The 20714-nt window shown below is 35.3% G+C and overlaps 1 long non-coding RNA gene across 1 annotated transcript; it reads right to left on the bottom strand.

The window, feature by feature from the left end:
• Positions 1 to 14210: 14210 nt before the first annotated feature.
• Positions 14211 to 20708, bottom strand: LOC130264740 (uncharacterized). Its single transcript, XR_008842511.1, has 2 exons — positions 18262 to 20708; positions 14211 to 18228 (listed from the first exon to the last, which is right to left on the bottom strand). It is a non-coding gene; the product is annotated as an uncharacterized LOC130264740 (long non-coding RNA).
• Between the last annotated feature and the right edge of the window lie 6 nt (positions 20709 to 20714).

Below are 20714 nucleotides of genomic sequence, written 5' to 3'. Positions count from 1 at the left end.
TTTAAAATAGTAATCTTTTCACTGTAAAGAAATGTTCTTGTAATCATAAGTTTGTATATTGAGTATTTGTTGATGCAAAAATAATTGCTTGCTCTGTTTGCAGCAGTTATAGTATTTCACAATTCAAATTGGTAGATTTAAACCTGTAGAAAAGTATATATGAATATATGCATGCTTATATATGTATGAATATATGTATAACAGAAAAAAAATCCCTGCAACATAAAAGCTAGGTAATACTTGTAAATCACTTCCTGGTTGAATGTTTCTAGGGAAAAAATGAAAAAGCATGACTTGGAATGGAAATAGATCTTCTTATAATATGAACTATTTATTCATAGAAATGTCATAATAGACATAACAGTAATACCAGCATGCTAAGAGCAAATTATATTTAGGAGCAAGTCTGACCTTATTTGTCACAGACTCATTTTTCACTTTCAGTTTTGCTAATAATAATTTTCAGAAAAACAGAGGAAAAAATTGTTGAATTGATGTTGTAGTTTATCAAAAGCTAGGGAACTGAATATTTTAAAGACAGCTATTATTTCTTATTGAAACTACCTGTGTGTCCAGTTTAGGAAATATGTGACAGAACCAAAGGTTTTTAAAGCAGGCACTGTTCTTTTGTAACAGGTACACACACACACACCCACACCCACATCCACACACCCCAAGACAACAGGCAGAGCTCTGGACTATGTGTGTTTCAGCTGTTTAACTTGCTCTTTAACTCAAGACTAGAGCTGTAAATTTCCTTCTGAAGACAGGCATTGCAAATTATGTTCCTCCCTTGTCTGTCCTTTTCCTTGGAAGGAGAAGAAAACACCAATCAACAACTTTTGTTCCTGGCCATGCTTGTGAAGCTCATGTATTTCAGTATGTTGTAGAGATAGAGCAATCTGTCAAGGACAGAAACTATTAGAACTCAATTAAGGGTAACTCAATTCAAGTGAGGGTAATTGTCTGTTTAACACAGGACCTGGGAGAAAACTGTTTTAGTTCAGTCTGTTTTTTTCAGTGGGAATGTTGGGCAAATTTGCATGATAGGAAGTTGAAGAATGGTGGACATGCATAGGCAATATGGGTATTAAAAAAATGCTTGAAAAATAGGTGGAAATGTCAGATGTTCAGAGAAAACTCCTAAAAAATGTTAAGAAAATAAAGATCCCAGGAAAGGTTTAACTATCCTGAACTTACAAGATGAAGAATCTCAGCATCCCATCCATGTGATGGCCTCTTGACAAAGCACTGAACGTTATGAGGTTGTGGATAATCAGCCTGAAAAGGGATCCTTAGATTAAAGAACATGTCTGATATTTATTGAAAATATGGAGACTTTTCAGAACTCACCTTTGTACATGCCAGGTGATTGTCTTAAACATCAATATCTCTATGCAGTTGCTTCTCTTCATATAAATGACTAAATGTTCTTGCTAGAGAGAAGGAAACTAACTGCTCTGAAACTAAAATTAGCCCCTGTGAAGAATCACAGTAAAGGTGAATTCTCTTCTTCAGTTATTATCTACACCTATGTAGAAAATTAATTGCAACAGGAGATGTAAAGTCAGATCTTTTCTACTTGTACAGTTGTCTCATGTTATGGGTATTAATTTGAGAGAAGAGGCAATAAGATTTAAAAAAATATTAGCAAATAGAGCATGAACAGGTCTCACCTTGGAAAAGAAAAACATTTCCATAAGGAAAAATCTGGACTGTACGTTATTTCAAAATATTTTGATTGATTTGAACTTGGTAATAAACAGAATGATCCTTTCCTGTTCTGAGTGCCCAGAAGTTTAGCTCTCAATCAATGATGGTGCACTAACTTATTGGAAGAGAAAAAAAAATTATTCTCTTTTTTTTTGTTTTCTGTCACTCCAGTGTTGGTGTCATAGGTACTGACACAGTACTAATAATGTCACAAAAAAACCCAAAACAACACCATTCTGTAATAACCTCAAGACAGAGAAGTTCTGGAAAGAACAATGATAAATAAAGCAGACTTCTACTGACAAAACTTACAGCCAAATTTGCTGTGAAAGGCATTTTCTCTCATTAGAAAGTAAAAGTGCAAGACATTTGTTAAGATGAAAGATAATCTTTCCTACTTAATAAAAACCAAGTATAATAGTTGCCATATCAACAAGGACAGCCCAACAGTGAAATTACTACATATTTAATATTTCTAATTATAACACAAGCATAACTTCTCTTTGATAAAATGCAAATCACAGTACATTTTCCACAGTTCATGCTGGATAGAGACAATAATAATGGCCTGGAATAAAATAACTCTCACATTCAGTGCTAAAGAATAAAAGGAATTAATTCATTAGTAGAATTCATTAATTCTACTGAATAGTCTTCTGTATCTAAATCTGCACTTAGTCCTGACACCTTTATTTTCCTCCTTTAATATATGAGTGTGCTTTCACTGAACCACATCAAACTCCTGCATTTTTAAGTTGGACTTGTGCTATTAAACATAGAAGGTTATTCAGGTTTTCCACCTTACTGTCTTGTGCAAAAATGTACAAGAAAAGGCTTATTTATGCACCTAATTTCACATCAGCTTCAATGCTAAGCAAAAAATAGCAAGAAGCAAAATGTAATAAGGGCACATGGAAAAAAAAAAAGTTTTTCTGTCTAAGGGTTGCAAGGTGATATTTCTGACTGGCAAACAGCTGACAGTGAAATACCTCACAGTGTTTTCATTAGGAATATGCAAATTGTTAATACAAAAATGTTCCAGGCCATTACGTGTGCTAAAGTCAACAATGATTTTATTAAATCATCCCAAAAACTGACAGGAAGGTTATGCAGCACTGAAGGACAAATCCTATGTGCTTACAATGGGTGAGCAGTGTCATGAACAAACTATTCTGGAAATGGATTTTTCAGATAACAATAAAACTGTCTAAAAATACTACAGTCTTAACTGATAAGATCATGCAGAAAATTCCTATGAATATATACACCAAATATTTAGGCTACTACTGGCTTAGAAACTTAATTACAACATTACAAAAAATTCCTTACAGTCAGATTTAGCACTCTGCTTTTCTCCAAGGGTAGGAAAAGCAGCCTGGTCAGCAAGGAAACTGAAAAACTATTTCACTAACTCATGACCTGTTTGATATTATTAGCATTTCATGTGCTCCCATTCCATTAAAATCATCATACTCCACCAAAAATCTATTTTCTTCTGTAGTTACTAACTACTCTTGAAACAGTAGAAGCTTTGCAATAGGTGTACATTGCAGAGAGGTAAGCAGTGCATACAGTGTGCAAACTCTCCTCTCTCCTTGCTAGTGCTTGCACTAGAAGCAGTTTGTTCAATCAGCAGCTCCAAATAATTGTTTTGGGGCTTTTTCAGGCTTTTCTTTTACAAAATGCTAACTAGTTGATTTCTCCTCAGTTAAAGTCTTGTATGATAAAATAATGGCCAAGAGTCTGTGACAAGTTAGCTATGTCAGAAGTGAAGTGAAAGCTGATCAATCTTCCATCATAGAGGATTTCTTCAGGACAGAGTTGTAGGCTAAAGGGGTGGCAGAAATACAGGAGGCAGAAATACCAGTAGCACATTTCTGTAGCTGAGATAGACACTCTAAACCATCTTTAGGATTGATGGATGAAACTAGACACCTCAAGGGCAACACATTGGAGCAATTTTGGATCACTATATTAAGCTGAGCTGAAACTTTCCTGTAGCATCTATTTTTCCCTGTTGATTAGATGCCATAGCTAAGGTGGATAGCTAAGACTAAATTTAGTGTCTAATTTTCAAACATTTTCTCAGAAAAAATACATACAATGTTAAAGAGCATCCTGGAATATACTGGATTATTTGTCCTTTTGATAAAAACATGCCAAGCACATGCTCTGGAAATTATATATCTGAAGGGAAAGCATTTAGAATTTGAAACACAAAAAAATCTTAATTTTATTTTCCAGAAAGATCAAGGCTATTTTAGAATTTAGTTGTCTTAATGAAGAAACAAACAAAAGCTTTGCCTTACAGTTTTGAAGCCAAGATGGCCATTCCTTTATTTACAAAGACACCCATTGAAATGCTTTCCTTGAGTATGACCATAAACTATAAAAAACTGTGATGTGTGATAGGCTGTTCAGCTGATTTGCTAGCTAACAAAAGAATTCTACAAAAATACAGCCACATCAGCAAGAAAAATGTCAGTTATTTTACCACAACTACTTGAAAATTAGGCATGAAACATTTATGTCATCATGGCAAAAATCTGCATTCAGGTATTCATTCCCAGTAACTTGGAAATATGGCACTTAATTAAATAAAGTACAGCTACTGCATAACTAGGCTTATTGACACTATTATACATAATACCAATTTCAAGTAGTTTTTTGAAAAATGGGACTTCTGCTCTGAGATGCAGAATGAGACCAGAGTTTTAATTTCTGCTCTAAATCACACAGAGGACAATATTGAATGTGACTCTCTGCCTCACTGAGAAACATCTCTGATGTTGAGCTCTCCCTTTACTTTTCATTCCTCTTGATGAGGGATTCACAGGCTCCCAAACACCTTGAATCTATCTATTGTATTAAATGCATTCTTTCCTTGTTGAAGAGGATTAATGCAAAGCAAATATTGTCACCAGAGCATACAGCAACCCCTTCCAGTCCTTGTCAGTGCATTTTGGCCTTCTTGCTTCATCCACAATCATTGTTTATTCATCCAAACATGTTCCCTCTCTTTTAAGATGCAAGGACAGAGGAAAGTTTTCCCTGTTTCACTGTCAAATAATACTATCTGTAGAAAGTGCCTGATTACAGCACAGGCCTCTCTCTCTTGCTATCTGAAAATATCACATCAGCCCAACAAAAAAAGAGAAAGAGAACTCTGGCAGCAAGTTGTTTAGTTCCAAGATGGATTTCTTTCATATAAGAAAAAAAAAAGGTGGTTTTATATCACATAGGACCAATATTTGTCACTGTTGAATGAGGTAAAGAACTGTAGACAGCTGAGGAAATTAATCTAGTTTCCTCCAAATTTAGTCTCCAGGACAGCAATTCACAAAACTTTAGCAGGCAGAATCTGGACAAAATCCATGCTCTTAATAAATTATTGACTGGGTGGCTAAGGCTGATCATCATCATCTCATCTATGCAGAACAGAGATCTTTTAAAGCAAGACAGTTTAAAACCCTTTTAATACAGTATATGCACACTCTACTTAAGTTTATTGGGCTTTGTGCTTGTAACTAGCCACTGGAAGATGCAGTACAGCACCTTTTCTCCCAGTCATGAAGGAGATAGGGATTTCTCAGCCTCATCAGAATGTGATTGCAGCCCTTTGGGCTTTGTTCTGGAAGAGAAGTCCTTATGGTACAAAGCCCTTATGATAGATCTGTTCTCAGATCTTCATCTTTAGATGGTAATGCAGAGCATAGAAGTGTCATTCAGGCTTTTCCCACTGCCACCTTTGCTAGTAAATAATGTACTTGATTCAGTACCTTTGCAGCTTTATGGCTGTCAATGCACTAAAAATAATAGGTTAGTGCTCCTGCCAGAAGTAAGAGAGAGTTATAGAGGGGGGATCATCAAAGGAATCAAATGTTTTGCAGTTATATCTTATCCCTCCTTCCCAACTTGGGATCTTGATTTCTCAGCAAACATTTCTTACAGATTTGCTTATCCCCTTGAAAAATTAGAAATATTTCTCATAGAGACACTGTAAGGCCATGTCCATGAGATTCTAAAACCAGCAGGCTGATGATTTACTTTTCAATGACAAAAGGCTTGATCAGCTCTTCTTCACTTCAGGCCATTATTCAGTGAAGTACCTCTCACTCTAAGTCTCAAAAATTGTACTGGAATTGAAAGGTAAAAGCACTGCATGGAGAATGACCTGCCAGTTCAGCCCTTCACAGATTCACATTTCTACTGCAGTCAATGTACTTTGTTGAGGATGTAGTCACAGCATTAAATTTGTCCTATTGAAATAAATAGTATAAGTGTGCAATGATGATCACCTACAATGTTTTAAAAAGTGATTCAGCTTTCCCCTAAATAAATACTTCACAAAAGCATCAGCATGGAGTGTTATGAGGAAAATTACAATAAAACAAATTTTTTCAAGAAGCAGAAACTGTGTCCTGCATTTTAAAAACACTATTACAACAGAATTGTAACATAATTACAATTAATTGAAATTAATACAATTAGATTTTTTTTCTTTATGTATCATATTTTTTGTTTCAGAAACCTGTCAACTGAAAAATCTCTTGTTGTATCTGTTGCCCTTAAAAAATTACTACAGTAATTTTCAGCCAAAGACTCACAAATTATACTAATGGTAGGAATTTGAGTAAATTCAAAAGCTACAATATTATCATTTAGAATTGATAATATAAAAATCTATAAAGAATGAAATAAACTTCCATATTTGTGTTTATATTTTGAATATATTTCTCATTTTATTGTACTTTATAGACATACTGTCTCAAAATGTTTCAAAGAATGATGTCCACTTTAATAATTTTTAAGAGAAACAGATTCAGATATCAGGGCTGTCCAAAGATGTATCAGTTCTTTTTAAAATTCAAGAAGCCATTCTGTTTTACTGGCATTTCTCTAGACTAGTTTATTACTTGGAACTGCTATTTAAAACAAATACCTGAAAAATTGTGATACCATAGGAGTGATGTCAATAGTCCTTCCAAAGATGTATTGTGGCCTAGATGAAAGTGTCATTGCAAAGTGTTGTATTTATGAAAGTCCTGTTTAAAGCTCCTCTTTACTGACTTCTGTAGTTGTGGGTTTATAACACATTCCTTTCTTTGCATGTCTGTGATCTGGTTTCCTCACTTATTTTCCATTTCTGCTCTGGTGTCTCTGCAGCATTTCCATTCTAAAAAAATCCACTAAACATGTGTAGTAGAGGGTAAAAGAATAGTTTACTTCAGCTGTGAAGGGGAAAACCAAACCTTTTGTGCTACCTTTGCCCAGTCCTTGTTATTGAAACAGACCTGATGTTATCTGCTTCTATCTCCTTACCTACCCATGTTTGAACATTTTTTGGATTAGGGGAAAATGACCCCAGCAGTAAAACCTTATCTCATTTGTCTCTGTCTACACTGCTGAATAAAGTAGGGCTAGAGAGCAAACTCAAACCCCAAACTCAACCATTCATACTGCTTAATAATTTACATACTCCACGGCATGGTTTTCACATGTATCCTCTAACTCCTCTGGAAAATGCTTGGCATTGCAAGAACCAAGGGCCATTCCCCCACCCAGAGCTCTCTCCACCCTGCAATCCCCTACTGACCTACCACCACCTCCAGCACTATTCCAGCAAGTCCTCCCACAAATCCTGTCTATGACACCTCAGAATCTATAACAGATGCCCTCAGTAACAAGCTCTGAAAACAAAATTCTGGGCTTCAACGTTCTTTCATTATTTCAAACACATTAACTGAAATATAAAGAAAATGAAAAGTCATTAGTATATCTTTGGATCCAAGGATGCTGTCCCAGGCACATGCCCAAGGCTAAGGGTATTATGTGGCTGTGGCCAGTCTGTGCCAGTTTTCCATAGAGCTGAAGTGTTCCCTGGCTATTACAAGTAGGAAGTGTCACCAGTTGTTGCAGGGGTGAAGATGCAGGTCAATGCTACTGCTGATACAGAAAGTCACTAAACTTGTCAAGGTTTAGCTTTTTATATATATATATATACACATACATATTCTTAGTTGGAAGGCCTAGAGGGATACTGAGTTTATATGAAGGGTTTGACCAATCAGTTTTCCTTTTATTTTTTTTTTTTTTAATCTAAAGAGACTTCACTAAGCATTTTGGATTGTGGTACTAAATTCTTTCCTTAGGCTAAACACAAACAATCAAGAAGGGCTCAACTTTTTTAAAGCACATCTGATGCTACTACTCTTTGAATGCAGCTCACTATATAAATATGTTGCAGAAAATTATGTCTTTCCCTTCAACTCCAACAACCTTAAATCCACAGCTTTCAAACCTCAAGCAAACTGCCTCCCAATAAAACTACAGCTAAGCTTGGGGCTGACAGTGGTATCCAAAGCACTCACCCAGAAATATTAGTTTTGGATAGGCTTCATAGAGGGTGAATAATATTGTTGGCATTATTATTTTGTTTTAATCCCACAATAAATGTGTATAAATTATCTAGGATTAAACTTACGTATATTGCCTTCCACCAGGATGCTCCAACCTCTAAGCAGTGCAACAAGTAAATGCACCCCAGTAATCACATTTATTCCAGGCAATGGTTTCTCTTGCCAGCTCATGAGACTGTCCAACAAGCAGTTTCTAGATTGGATCTTTCAGGAAACAGGCTTTAGCTTTCTAAAGCATAATGGAATTCAAATGTAGAGAAGGCAGTGTTTTTCAAGACAAAAAAATTCTGAAATCATGTACATTACTACAAAGCTTTAGACAGAAAAAGAGGGGCCCATTACATACAGACATCTCCAGATTCAGAATAGCAGAGGAGTGTGTGTCTTCTGAGACATTTTGCTCAGTTTCAGGTTTGGAAAGCATAGAAATGAAAATTCAATCTATGTGCATCACAGAAAGTCACTTTTAAAGGTCTTGGCAAAAGACATTGCTCCATAAAAATAATATAAAGGCTACTATCTGAATTGGAATAGCTGTAGGGAGTAGGTAAATAAGTGCTGAAGGAGTTAAGAATTATATTCTAGGTTTGTATAGGAAGTTGAAATGGAAAAAAAATTGCAAGGAGAGAATCTGCCTAGCCTCTGCAAATGCAGCCAAAGATTATCAGTTTTGGAGAGAATAACTACTTGTCTTTTGGCAAAATCCTTATGGTGTGTTTCAAAAATAGTTCTCTGCATCCCAAGATTACTGTTAAATCAATGATTGCCTACTGTTGTGAATGGCCTCAACTAAGAACCAGGGTAAACTCCAGAGATTGATGAAAATGCTTGTGTTAATACACTTATTAATGGACAGCTTTATCTAATTACATAGTGCAGTGAAAGAAAATATTTCACTCATAAATTTACATTATTAATTCCTTGAATGAATAAGTTTTTTCTTGAGTTAAGACGGCTAATAGGTCAATAATTAGAGGGAGCAACTTGAACCTTAAATAAAAAAAGAAGACATATATTCAAATAGCTAATTTAGAAGTTAATTTTAAAGCAATATCAGAATAAGGTAAATATGTGAGTAAGGCGAGCAAACACAAACCTTGCATGTGGCAATTTCAGTAGAGAGAGATATAACCCTTACCAGATAAGAGAAGATCTAAAATGCATCCATTTGGAGTGAAGAGCTTTGGGAATAAAATATTGAGGAACTCTCGGAAGAAAAATTTATTTTAATGTCGGTGTCCAAATCTTAAAAATTATTAAAACAACATAGTCAGAAATAGCAGAAAATTGAACTTGATTGCCAAGAATGTCCTTTGAAATCATCTTTCTGAGACTTTAGAAAGAAACCTCTGATACACACTTCCTCTCCAATAAATGTTAGGTTCTCAGTAAGACAAGGTTCTCTTTGACTTCTCTTTAGGTTCTCTCTGACTTCCCTAGAAACTTCAAAACTGCATAATCAAGAATAACTTTAGTTTAAAAAAATATAATTTACATCATTCATGTCCCTTCTTTCAAAAACAAGTTTATATAGCACTAATAGGTTAAAATGGCCTCATTTCCTCTTACTAATTTGGACTTAATTTAGGCTCTAATCTCATCCACAAACTGAAACTATCAGATTATGAAAACTCATTTATTCTTAATTTTCTGTGTGTAAAGGTGGGACAGAGAGAAAAAAGACTTTTGTATTAAGGAGGTAATAACATGGCAGGAAATAGGATCTGATGTAATTCTGATTGAAGTCCCTTTCTTCAGTCTACAAAATACTGAGATACAAGACAAAGAAAACAAAATCCATCCAGATATAGCCAAGGGAGTCACTAACCCCATAAGCAGAGGAATAGAGGGAGTTATTGCTGCATTTGCAAATCACCCTTTTTCATACAGTCATGTTCTAAATTTTCAAAGCATCAGTATCTTTATTTTTTTCCCTGAATCTGCATTTAAGCTTTTCAATTTTTAAAGTCAAATGTTTTTACTCCATAAGTCCAACACCTGATGCATTTGACAAACTAGAAATAGTTCTTTCCTCCTTTCCTGTAACTGCAGTAATTTAGTAACATGATGCAAAATGAAACATACTTCATTATCAAATACCCTTATTGTGATAAGTGTTCCCAATGGCATTTCTTGTTTCTGCTCCATCTTCATCCTTGAAGGACTGCAGCTGAGGCTGATGTCAGATGAGGGGACATGAGGAGAGATGATGATGATGATAATTTGACAAAGCATAAATTCTTTCACAAAATGCATTTTCAGTGCCTTCAGAATGATGTGAGCTCAAGCCAAATGTGCTCATTACCAGGATTTTCAAAATTTCATTACATACATGCAAATGTATCATTATGCCTGTTCAATCTATTGCTCCTGACATTCATAAAAAATATGGCATTCCAAGAGTCAATTCCCAGCTTTCTGGGACAGATCCTAGGCTAGCATCCTAGCTTCAGAGAGAAAAGCAGAAATGAGACAGCAATTTTAGCTTTAACTCTGTTGCATTTTATTAGTGCTTTTAACTCCAGTGGTTCTTGAAATGTTTTCTGAACCCATATTATCAAGCTATTGCTCTCTCTGACTCAGTGATGTCCCACATAAAATGAAGTATCCCCAACACGTGGATATCCCACCCATAAATTTCCTTCACATGCTCCACATCCCACCTGTTCTTGCCTGAACTCAGGTTTGTTCTCTTTCTGACTGGGAGTAGGAATCTGAAACAGTGTATTTCATGGTTTATTAAATTATTAATTTCTCCTGAGGCTATAGATATTCTGACAATAATGCAGAGAAGAGAGGAGATGAGGCTTCTCTTAATTCTGGTAGAATTGTTCTCTTTTCAAAGCCATTCACAACTTGGCATTTAGGATTAGAGAAGTATAAAATTTAATTCCCATAGCTGAGCTGAAAACTAAACCTAAGGTGCACAGTGGAGATGGATAACATAACACCCAAACAGAAAGGAGCTTTGTCTGCATCTGGTCCATCTTCTTTGCTTTTTTTAACCTGTGCTTCAAGAAAATTGTTTATACAAGGCCACAAGACAGTTTAGTCTCACACTAAGTGGTTTTTTTTCATCATTCTGGGAACTAAAGTAAAAAATAAAACCCCTACCACAAAACACTTGTTTTTCAGAACAAAAAATATTTCTATTGCTTAATTTGGAAGTTAAATTAAAAAATCAATTCTTTGCACAGCCATAACATGTAATCAGTCTCATTGACATAAATGCACTAAAGTACACAAATTAATTGAAAACTGTATTCCTCTGTTATTGCTGAGATCTGTCACAAATAATTTTAGAATCACTTATTGATCTTTCATTATTAAGATTTAGAAAAGCTTTCATTTGCTGATCTGAACACTTCTGAGTTCATTCTCAATAAAAAGAATTACCATACTCCTATTAAAATGAAATACTCAGAAAAACACCAACAAATTACCCCAAATATTACTCCAGTATAGAAAGAGATTTATTCCTCAGAACTTTTGGTATTTGGTTTTTGGTTTTTTTTTTTTTTTTTTTTTTTTTTGGAGGGTGAGCTGTTTGTTTGGGTGACTTCTTTTTAAGCCACACTATCTTCACCCCTTTTTTTTCAGCACAGTGACAGAAATGTATGACAAAAATGCCAAATAAACACACACCCCTAAGATAAAAAGTTAACTGTATAGTCATATATGCATAACAAAATAAGAGTGTTGGTTTATAAACAAGTAATCAGTCTTATTGTGTTCACTCAAGCATGCCTATAATTTTCCAACTTTCTCTCCTTCAAAAATTCTCACTGAGAAATGAATGGAAATTGAATTCATTATATATACATCCAATTTGCTCTCCTTTGAGTGTCAGTGCCTTATTTTATCTGAGAATTCTAAATGATCCACATCAGTACAAAAAGACTGTTGCCAGGGTTTTTTAATGAATATTACTTCTTTTACTGTATTTTTGTGACTCTGGTTAGCTAATTTTTTATGAAGTCTATCTGTTGTATGTGGGAGAAAACCCCACTGAACACCAGAAAAGCAGAAAATTTTAGAATCACTTATTGATCTTTCAGTATTGAGATTTAGAAAAACACTCATTTGCTAATCTGAACACTTCTGAGTTCATTCACAATAACAATAATGGACATTGAATATTGAACACACATGTCTGAACACACTCAGCAAAGAGATGTTGCATACATAAAAACAATAAATATCTTCTCCATGGATATCCCAGCCCAGCAGCCAGCTGAGAGCAGGTCTGTGGCAGCTGCACTGCTGGCCTGGGGTCATTAGCCACAGCTTTGGGCTTGCCAATGAATAAAACACTCCTTCCTGCAAAGCTTTATGGCAGCTCCCACCATCTGTAGGAAGATTCTTTATATTTTTATCCGTTACACAAAATACAAGTACAGCAAAACTGTGCTATTTTTTAGCTTCTATTGGAAATTGTATCCACACTACAGGACCCTCTCAAAGCACACTTTTCAAATGGAGCACATAGAAACTCTGGAATACTTTAGCAACCTCCAGTTAAGTGAGCTGACCAACAAAATTTTGTCTTTATGTTTAGCTGCATACATTGGTGGGCAGGTGGGACCAGGCTGGAATTTCTCTCATTGCATCTAAAATAAAACCAGGGAAGATATTACAATCCTCATCTTTTCCATTTTTGTCACTGTTAAATGAGGAAAACTGTAGGAAAAAGTCTATTACCCTGGAAATTCATAAGTTAGCATGCATAACATGGCTTTTTGGTTTTATTTTCTTCAGTTTAACTAATATTGTGCAGAAGTATTATCTAAAACTTGAAGTATGTGATAAGTTATTGTACTATAGAGAGGATATAATGAACTATTGAGCAGCCAAAATTAGCTAAAAGCAGTATGATAAATCTGTTTCAAGTCCACTTTTTTACACAAAAAAGGATGGCAATATGAAAATGAATGAAAAGTCAGAAAAAAAAATTTCATTTACCTTTTGATTTTTAAACTGACGCTGTTTATGCTTGTACTAACACAGTGGCTTCTCTTTATAGTCAATAGAGACAAATGGGTAGTTCCAGAACACAGTTCCATTGACCCATTTTAGGGTCAAAATTAGCTGTGTCCTTCAAATACCTGCTACTAATCACTGAGAATTAGCCAAGATGCTTGGCTCCAATGAAGCTAGTACTTTGCAAGTTTCATTCGGTTTTATGGATCCCACGTAGAGTAAGTGAAATTCAAAATGCCACTGGCAAAGGCTCCTCCCCGTGAAGGGACTCTTTAATGTGGAATGTTTGTGACCTTCCTGACCTTTCCTATGACCTTGCTGCACACACAGAACACTGTAAGCCCTGTAGAAAGGGCTGCTGTATTTCACTGTGTCTGCCACCATAACTCCTTACTGTTTGAAAGATAAAGGATAGGAACAGTAGCTTATAATCAGAGATGACAGCTCCTCTTAGCCACTCCTTTGCCCTCAGCTAAGAGCAGGAGTATTTTCCATCAGATTTGTCAAATTGTACTTTTCCATGAAAGTAGCTAAATGATATTATAAACTGTTACAGGGAAAAAACCGAACCATAACAGGAAACCTAACTCTGTGATGTTCAGCTACCCCAGATTTCTGAATAGGTGGGCTCTTGAGAATAAAAATCCTGACAAAGCTGTATTCAAATGCTTTGGCCATTCTAACTGCAGCAGTGGTAAAATGTTCCTGCATTCCATCTTATGGCCATGATGATTTTATATAAAACCTATACCCATAATTCCAGTGATTTGTAAGGGACAGAAATATCTGTAGATCTAGATGGTTAATGTGCAGGCTAATGGGAGCTACAGGGTAATAGTTTGCCCTTAATTCACTGACTTCTTTCAAAGATCCAGCTCTCTGTGCAGCCTATTAATCTACTAATGAGTCAAACCATTTCTAAAGTATGCAGGCATCAATTCCAGCATTGCAAGAATTTCTTTGCATCTTACTGGTTTTCTTCAATGTCAAAGCACTATCCACAGCATCAAGCTAGTCCTTTTTAAGAAGTGCTTTCAGAAAGGATGTCCTTAACAGGAAAGATTTTTTATGTAACAGGAAAAAAAATTATACACAGTATACAGCACAAATGAACTAAAATTTAATGAAAAAAAATCTATTGACATTTTAAAAAACCCCAAACATTTGTTTCATATCCAATACCACACCACATTTCTACAGGATATTTTCACACTGGAAAATTGGAAAGGTTTAGGAGTGGTTCTGACATCATTTGTTTCCATAGCTAATCCTGAGTACTACCCACACAGAGTAACAGGCAGGGTTGCAGACAGCTATGGGTTCTCTGCATAGATATTTTTGAACTGCATTTCTTTTCCTCCTTTTTGAGCTATTTAATTGCCTGTTTTTTAATTGACGTATCTTTGTGTCAGGGTCTGCAACGATCCTGTAAAACAATAATATCCTTTATAAATAGAATGGGAAAAATAATTTTTTCAGCCAGCAGAGATAAAACAGCTTACATATTACATCTGAAAAATGTACTTTTCAGGGAGAAATGGGACTTTCATAAATAGATTTTGTTTCTTGAAAGAACAATTAAAGTACACAAGACAGAAAAGTATCCTATCCCACATGAAGAGTGGGTTAGTTAGGATACTAAAAACAGTATAGCTGGGATAACAGATTCTAATTCCCATCCAAAGAAGGAAAACTGGGATTACCTTTGCATAAACTGTAATGTGCCTGTGAAGTCACAGCCTCAATTTAATGGCCTCACATTTAAAAAACATAATTGCTGAGTATATTATGTATTTGACGGCAAATATTTTTTATGATGTGCCCAGAAAAAAAAAAATTAGAACTAAATACATTTTAAAAGCTAATATTTTAAAAATACTTTGGCTATGATAATTTATATTTGAAGAGCTGCAGAAGGAACTTCAAGGACTTTGTTTGCAGCTAGATGTTCTAGTTCTTTTCTGGGTCTGTAAGGCTCTTATATAGCTTGTTCATTCTATATTAGGTCAGCTAATATCTGAGATTTAAGTCCTCCTCCTTTTGGCCTTATCTTCATCTATTCAGGCATGCTGGCTGGCTGCCACTGCTCTGCAGCTGTCTAGGCTCTGTCTCTGTTGCTGGGGCAGTAGCCACACTGTGCAACCTTACTTTGACCATAACTTGGACTGTGTCCTTTGCTATTGCTTTCTGATCTTATTTTATGGTTGGATTCCAACCTATTCTATAGTATATTAGCTGGAGATTTTCAGATTAACCCAATGCTCTAAAAACCCCTGTGGTGTCAGTGCCATGAGAAGTAAAAATCTCCAGGACAAGGGATGAATGACTTTCCACAGTAGAGAGAACCACTACAAAGGAAATGAAAAACTGTTTAAAGCAATGTATTTTATTAATGTGGAACTGCAAAGTAAGAGATATTGACATAAAATTCAGAACAACCCACTGCATCAATAAATGCAGTGTGCCAATAGCTTCAAGTACTGTTGTATGACGTGCATGAATCAAAGCAAATGATAAGTGAAGATCCAACAATTTTACAGAATCCTGATTTGTCTTTGGGAGAAACTCAAGAAAGATTTTTTCACTACTTTTGTCAGGAATTTAGTGATTAAAATATATTTTAAATTTATTTTTTCAATTTCAGGGAATTTTGTTCCATAGAGAACTGCAAGGCAGAAACTGACAGCACATTTCACATGATGCCATAATTTTTTTCTGTGCTCAGATGGAGCTTAGAGAACAACTCAGTTCCCTCTGAAACACATGCAAAGCAGTTCATCAGCAGACAAGGCATTGAGAAGGGTCTAAAGATTGCATTGACTGTTGTCTAGAACAAGAGTTTACACACATAGTTTACACCTGAGCCCTTCCATATAGATAGATGTCTAAGATGTCTTGATCACCCCCAAGTCTCACCCTAGACCACAATAAATTGTTGCAGAATTCAAGCTATTTGACAAGAAGTAGATATTTGACTACCAATTCAGACTTGTGCATCCAAAGACATCACTGACAATGAGACAATGACTGACAATAAAATTTAAATGGGAAAAAAGAAACTATTCATACTGATTTTGTGGAATGAACAAAACAAACACTGTGATCCTGGGGCATCAGCAGAAGTTCCATCAGGCCTTGTTGTTGAAGAACAAGAAAGACAGCAGAAAGTAAGAGGAAATATGTGAACACCTGCAAACACATTGCCATGCTACATATTTGTTGGGTCTGGATTAGCAATCTGAGACCTTCCCCAAATAGAAAGTTGACTTCTACTTCCTCATACTACACTTTAGAACCACACACATAAATATTGTGTGTTTTCTCCTTCAAAAGTCTTCTGGTGTTGATTTGTGTGTTAGGAGAAGAACTTGTTTGGTATGTGTCCCCCAAAATTAGACATACATTTTTGACCTATTTAGTAAAGAAAGTAAATACATTATACACTGATGATTTTTACACTTTTGGAGCATGCCAAGCACTAGTATTCCAACCATACTTTTATTTCTAAGGCTTTATGAACTTTGCAAAAATATGATTATGCCAGAAGTGAGTTGCAAAGCAAACTAGGATTTTAACAAGAATACATAATAACATGAAGTGAAAGCTCCTCATGTATGATTTTGATCATTTACTCCAGTGCTTTCATCACAATGAATAACAAGTGAAGTACTGAAGACAGTTTCAATGTACTCATGGTATTCAAGAAGTTCATCATGTTCTGTGAAACTGTTCAGGAGTTGGACTGCCTTGTTACCTCGAGTGCAGATTATGATCCCATCAGTGTACCTAAGGCCTGGCTTTGATGCTTAACATTTTTGCAAACTCATCTGCTCCCAAGAGCCTTATTCAGAATATTATAGCTACAGAATGGTTCACACGTAGTTCCTAAGGCAGCCCAGCTCTCAAAAAAGGAGGGATTTAAGTGCCTCCATGATGAAATTCAGAGCCCATAAGGGCTTTTCCTTTCTCCTGATGGTAAAGCAAATAGCTTTGGGAACACTCAGGCATGATGTCTGAACATTTAATCTAAGACATGTGCCTATATAGGGCAGACACCTTCATCCCCTGAGACTGAGAGCACTGAGTTAATATTTGAGCACAACCAGATAATGAAGGATGTCCCCCTTCAAGCACAATTAGCAAACTTGACCATAACAAGTTTCTAAGACTTTCCTCTGTTCAGACCTCCTACATTTCAGGGAGTTGTATAGTGTGAACCTGAGCTGAACTATTTATTTTTCACTTTTCCTGTTGAATCTGGATCACAGCACAGAAGAAGACTGAAATACTCAAAGGATTGTAAGAGAGGGAAAAAAAAAAGTTAAATACATCTGTTTCTAACCTAATTATAAGGCTGCTTGCCTCTGAGTGATGTTTTCTTACTTCTGGCTCTGCTTATTATTCTAAGTATTATTTGCACTGTTTACACTGCAATGTTGTCAACATCTTTTTAGTTTATAATTATTGATATACTAGATTCTTATATAATAAATATTTAGGCAGATTCTGGAATTTTATCTAAAAAGCAATTTTTTTGCTATTACATTTCATCTTCATTTAGAAGAAAATAAAAATACATAAGTCAAAAAGAAAATTCTCCTGCTACCTAAGAAGTTTTGTAATCTAATGAAGTTAGACATATTTTACAACATAATGGTAATTTACAATTGTACAGTTTCATCTAAACTGAGACACTGATATAAAATATGGCTCTAGACTGACCAAAGTCTATTACTAGAATTATAATGGAAAGATGAATCAGGCCTCAAAACAGCAAATGATAACTTAAAACTTTTCATGCATTTGTAAGCTTTAAAAATTTGCCTTTTATTTTTCTTTGTTTTAGCAGTCACAGAATGAGATATGACAGAGAAACATCCTCAAAAGTCAATACACAGAAGCAGGATTTACATATGTGCACAAGTAATTCATGCCCAGTATCACAGTAAATCAAATATTAGAACAATACATTAAAAAAAACCACAAACCAGCAGTCACTTTTTAAGACTTTGAGACTCTTTAAATGAATCCCATTATTTCTGCAACCAGCAACATGGACACATGCAAATTTTTTGTTAATGGATTTTGTGAATTTAATATGTTGCTTTCCTAGCTACTGTACTGTAGCAACTAATACTATAACTGCTACTGTAATTGTAGCAACTAATACTTTAAATAAATTTCGATGCATGTGTTTTGCTCTATGTTTTTTCAGTATAAATGGACAGAATTTTTTAGACAGACTTCTTGGAGACAGATTTTTAAAAGCATCTTTCAAAGTAAATTGAGCAGAAAAAGTATTTTTGTTTGCTTTTGTTGGTTGGTTTTTTTTGGTGGTTTTTTTTGGTGGTTTTTTTTTGTTTGTTTTTTGTTTGTCTTATTCAGCTTCACAAGAATTAATATTTTCTGTGATCCACCTGAGTGGTTTAACAAAATAGACAGTTGTCAGTGGATCAGTTCAAGAACTTTTCTGGTGAAAAGATGCCACTTTCTTTTGAAAAAGGCCAAAATCTTATTTCCTGTGCTCACTGTTACAAAAATATCTCATACTCTCTCCCTATAACCAATACAGTTCTACAAGAGATCAGAACCTAGCAAGAGGAGCTACCAAATGGTATTAGTCTCCTTCTATGTTCACACAAGATTTCACACTTTCTGTAGTCAGAAATTTGAGAATCATGAGTGATTGGAAAGATGTTTTTTAGGACCCTTTTAAAATGCAGCTACCAAGATCAAAATCTTCTTTTTTTACTCATAGACATTGGCCTTTTCCTTCCTCTCTCTGTGCTCATGGTAAAGAAAACAGAAATCGTTCCATTATCTTAATACAAATATAAATTACACAAAAAAAGAAATCACTTGCCCCTCAGACAATCATGGCCAGTGTGGTAGGTATACTATTGGTTTCCTGGCAGTAGAAACAAAGTAGCATGGAGGATGAAAAGGGTTTGTAACCAGTTTTCTATTTTGGCTACTGTAATTTAACAAAGGGCCATATTGCTCCTGGGATTTTGGTCGCCTGTCTTTAAGTAGTAAAATCCTTCTTTATTCTGTTGTATAACTGAAAATGCCAAACTGCCTTAACAACAACTTAAACATTACTTCAGAATATTCAAAATATTACTTCATAATATTCATATTATATATGAATATTACAGGCATGAACTGCCACTGTGTTTTCAGTGACATTAGACAAAACACTGATCTGGGAGTTGAGTTCAGCAGCGACCTACCTGAGTTGTTACCTCCCTTCTAGAAGAGAGGCTTAATATCTCTTCCAGCTTTCCAGATTGCTTTTCAATTATCTATTTATCTGGTACAGTTCTGACTGCTTCAGCTGATAGCTGCCATCTGCCTCAAATCCTCTGTGATGCCTGACAGAGATATTTCAAAGTTGAGCCTGTTCCTGTAGTTACAATGTGCTGTGTTCTGTGTCACCGTGAGCTGCAAAAGAAAACAATTTGATTTGGCCTAGAACGGACACGGTTGATGGTTACAGAGAAAACTAACCTCAAGGGAAAGACATGCTTTGGCTATATATCATCATAGAATTCTACATTCTGATTGTATTTCTATTTAAAACTTGAAGTACATACATATCTCTCTCACTAACAGGACTAGGATTAACTTTCATGTGACAGAGCTGTGTGCATGAATGAAGGTGCAGTGAGACACAGGCTGACAATTATCAGCTCTTGGTGTAAAGCTTACAGAAGGTGGCCCAGATGATTTGCCAGTATAATATCCTGTGTATCACTTGGAGATGAGAAGAATACACACACACAACACCAGCCTGCTTATGGACATGAGAGAAGTTCATTGTGTATTTATGGAACCGAAATCAGTGAAGAAAAAATAGAACATAATCAGAATGTAATCTGTAGGCCAGAATGGCACATGATCATAAACGTGCACCCTTTAAATGCAGACTCTGTGACAAGAAGACACAACCTGTAATGTAGCAGAGAAGTTCTGAGCAAAATTCTGGATTCGGCTAAAACTGCATGACAAGTGATATGTGGGGAAAAGGGACTATTCCAGCAGGAGACTTACCCAAACAGTTAGTGGAGAGACTTACAGAAAGTACCATCAGGTATTCAATGTTTGTAACATTTTCTTTATCTCTAGTGAAAAAATAATACTTACAAAACTTTTTTGTTAATATCACTAAAGAACTCAAGCTATTATAACCGAAACAGAATAGTGTTTAACATGCAACCTCACAAAAATCTATCAACTGGACATAAAATTAACAACCAGAGAGGTGGCTCTTTTCATACACATATGATAGATAAGTTGATTTAATTTCTTTTTAACAAATAGCTTACTGAAAAATACAGAATACCACACTCCCATACACAGACCCACACACATGCACACAGAGCTCTGAAACTTTAGTAGTTTCTTAAAATTCACTCAGAAATTATTAATTGTTATCACTCAAATATTTTTAATTTGAATAATGGGCTTTCTACAGCAAAGGTACACTAAGACTGGAAAGATGCAGAATGACAACAGGGATTTTTTCAATCTGCAACTGAGAACCAAATTATTTCAGGCCCTTCATTCTACAAACACTCACAGAGGAGTGCATTCACTCAA

Source organism: Oenanthe melanoleuca, chromosome 1A (assembly GCF_029582105.1).
Source record: "Oenanthe melanoleuca isolate GR-GAL-2019-014 chromosome 1A, OMel1.0, whole genome shotgun sequence".
Taxonomy (NCBI): domain Eukaryota; kingdom Metazoa; phylum Chordata; class Aves; order Passeriformes; family Muscicapidae; genus Oenanthe; species Oenanthe melanoleuca.
The sequence above is the reverse complement of the archived record's forward strand: the minus strand, read 5'-3'. Positions and strand labels throughout refer to the sequence as shown.